The sequence below is a fragment of the Andrographis paniculata genome, unplaced genomic scaffold (assembly GCF_009805555.1).
Source record: "Andrographis paniculata isolate CXL003 unplaced genomic scaffold, ASM980555v1 Contig61END, whole genome shotgun sequence".
Taxonomy (NCBI): Eukaryota; Viridiplantae; Streptophyta; class Magnoliopsida; order Lamiales; family Acanthaceae; genus Andrographis; species Andrographis paniculata.
Genome location: NW_026137597.1, coordinates 1,585,059 through 1,588,707, shown reverse-complemented (window position 1 = coordinate 1,588,707; position 3,649 = coordinate 1,585,059).

The following is a 3,649-nucleotide window of genomic DNA, read 5'->3' as shown; positions in this document are numbered from 1 at the left end:
ATTTCTTTTTCTGGTAGGAGGGTGATGAACAAAAGAAATCCGTCTTTGCTTTCCCACAAGGCAATGTGAACACTTATCAAGTTGAGCACGTGTAACACGAGGGGTAGATTCTTTCTCGCCAAAGTATCAAGTCCTTTTTCACTAATGTGACTCAATCTCCTATGCCATAAGCTCGAAAAACTCCCATTCTGAACTGCATTAACACCATTCGCAGAAATAATAGCATGAAATCAATATAAATTGGACTTTTTCTTACCCTGAGAAATTACCATAGAACCTTTGGTAATCTTCCATTTTCCATCACCGAAATAGCAAGAATATCCATCATCATCCAACCTGCCAGTGGAGACTAGATTCAGTCGAACATCGGGAGCATGCCTCACATCCTTCAGCACTAGTGTGTATCCACTACTGGTATCCAAAAACACTGTTCCTGTCCTACTACTTTCGCCAAGCCATCATTTCCCATCTTCAAGACTCCAAAGTCTCCCGGAGTATATGATGTGAAGAAATCCCTATTAACAGTCACATGGAATGCAGCTCCACTATCCACAACCCAACTAGTCTCATTTTGGATAAGATGAACTCCCTCTTCCTCATACACAATGACGAGATCCTCCGGCATTATCGTATTCACACGATCATTGCTCCTATTATCATCTTTATGCTCATACTTGTTGTCTTTGTCTTTCTGCTCCTTTTTCAACTTGAAACAATACCTTTTGATGTGTCCCTACTTGCCACAATAATGACACTCAAGGTCTTTGTATTTTGGCTTTGACTTACTTCTTCCTCGACTCTTTTCTCGATTCCCATGATCTCGGCCTATGTTCCAACTTCTCCCCCTATTATTCGTAACTAGGATCTCCGAATGAGAAGATGAAGTGCCAAGAGTCTTCCTCCTCACCTCTTCATTCAAAATAACACTTTTGTAAACTCCAAAGTGACTATCCCATCGGGCACAGAATTAGGCAAAGAGACTCTAAAACCTTCCCATGAATCTGGAAGAGTATTAAGTAGCCACAAACCAAGTATCTCATCATCAAACTTCACTCCCATGCCTGACAGCTGATCGAAACATCCTTGAGACTCATTTATATAATCGTAAATAGACTTGCTCTCATGATAACTCAAACGCATAGCCTGCTTGAGTAGAAACAACTTATTGTTGCCAGTCTTCGAAGTATATAAGCTTTCCAGCTTGTCCCACAATGTTTTGGCATTGGTCCCATTCACAATGTGATTCAAAACATTGTCTTCTACCCATTGCCTTATGAAACCACATACTTGTCGATGCTCTAATTCCCAATCCGCACCACTAGTTTCAACATCAGACATTGCCGCAGAAAACACTGGCCCGTGTAACTTCTTCATATATAGAAGATCAGTTATCTTTCCTTTCCAAACATGATAATTTTTTCCATCTAAGAAAATCATTCTTCCCAATTTCACATCCATTTTTCAATGGTAAATAACACTCCCAAACAACCTTGCTCCGATACCACTTTATGTTGGAAGAATACCGAAAGAAGGCTAAAAATGCAAACCAAAATCAGATTCGACGTACTCCTTAAGCGTGGTCACGCCTAAGCAGTGTATTCAAACTATTCCACCAAAACCTTTGCCTTCAATCAATTATTTTTTTTCTACTAAAAAGAAGATGAATGATAACCACCAATAAAAACGGAAATAACAATACGAGACAGCGAAACTTTTAACGTGGAAAACTCCTTCAAAGTGAAGGATAAACACCACGAGGCCTATCACCCAACCCAAGGCAAAATCCATTATCTCAAAAAAGGTTCGTACAATCAAAAGATAACCACAATAAAAAAAAGGGCTATCAACCTCCACACCCAAATACAAGAATCGAACCCCAATCATAAGAGATCTCCCAACTACAAATAACTCATTCCAATCCCCAACCAATAAGATTCAAAATCGAATCCAAACAAATAAGGAGAAATCAACGATACAAAAAGGAACATCCGAAGATGACGAGACCGTTGATCGGAACCGAGTTGAAATTATCTCTTGCTCGCCGATTCTCTCGCGTGCGTGGGTAACAATTGTCTCTCTCAATCTCTACACCCAATTGACCCCTCCCAACTAAGACGCCTAGGGCAACAATTGGCAAAAGTGGGCTTTTAATTCTTTTTGGGCTAACTTGAATTATTGGGCCTCCTACACATAGAAGGAACCCAAACCCAACAGTTCGCTCTAAGGTTGAATCACGGCCTGAAAATGAGGAAATTTCTGATGGAGTCGACTTTTGGTGAGGCCCAAACACATCTACTTGATAATGAGGCAGAACATTATGACCTTGGGGTGGATGAATCCCCTTTCCTGAGGCCTACGGAACTAGAGGACAACGAGCAGTTACCGAACCCGATTCGCAGGACTATTCCGATGTTTGAAGCGCAAGGTTCACTTGATGCAAATTAATTTAGGCAGCGAGTTGAGTCCCAGAACTACTCGGATCAGCACATTGCTAGATGCCGCGTGCAGAGATCGTGTTATCAAATTAATTAAGGAGTTTCAGAACTATTTTAGTTGGGAATACAATGAAATGCCCAGATTAGCTTGAAGTCTTGTCGAAAATTAACTTCCGGCAAAGCCCAATTACTGGTTGTACAGGAAATCTAATAAATGCTACAAATCAAGCTCACATGAAGCTGAAATTATGGTTGGCGAGCTTCAACGACCAAGAAGTCAATGGCGAAAGACAATGGAGCGCATCAGTCGGAGCATAGTGGCGTTAGGAACAGTTCGTGAGAATAATATCATTTGTCCATGCAAAAATTGATCATTTTTTATTACAAAAGTATCGATCAAGTAAAATTTTTAATTTTGCTAGATCGAAACTTTTGTGGGGAGCATTTTATTATCCCAAAATATTATTTGGGATAAAATCAATTATTTGATTTTGGAAATTTATTAAGATATTAGTATATATAAAATCAATTATTTGATTTTGGAAATTTATTAAGATATTAGTATATTTAGGATAAACTAAAATCTTAACTAATTTAAATTAGGTTAGTAGTACTATATATATATGTGTGTGTTTGTAGTCTATTTTTGGGCACACGTTCAAAATCATATTTTTTTCGTTAAAATTTTCTTTATACAATTTGATTTCCTTTATTTTCCTTGCTGTCTCTGCTTCGTATATTTCCTTTCTTTCATTTTCCTTCTTGCCTTTACTTTACATTCATGATTCCTTGCATGTTATTCTTTTTCTTTTTTTTAATTTTGTTCACTTTTTTTGCTTTCCATTTTTCGTTTCTTGCTTCATTCATCAATTTTATTAGATGAAAATTAATTTCACCATTTACAGAATTAATCACAATCATTAATTAATTAAAAATAATTAAGTAAATTATGATATTCTTTTAAATCAAGGGTAAGGATGAAGTTTCAGTATGCTGAATTTAGTCATTCAACATACAATCCGTATTATTTTATTTTTGTGAACACGGTTCGGTTTCAGATTCTTTCTTGAGGAAGTTGGAGAACCTATCTAAATTTCGGCCAGCTTGTTCGATAAGCCTCCAAACACTATTTTTAGCGACAACAATTACATTATACATAAATCTACTCAAAGTATAGAAATATCTACAATTAATTACTTTTCAAATCTTACACG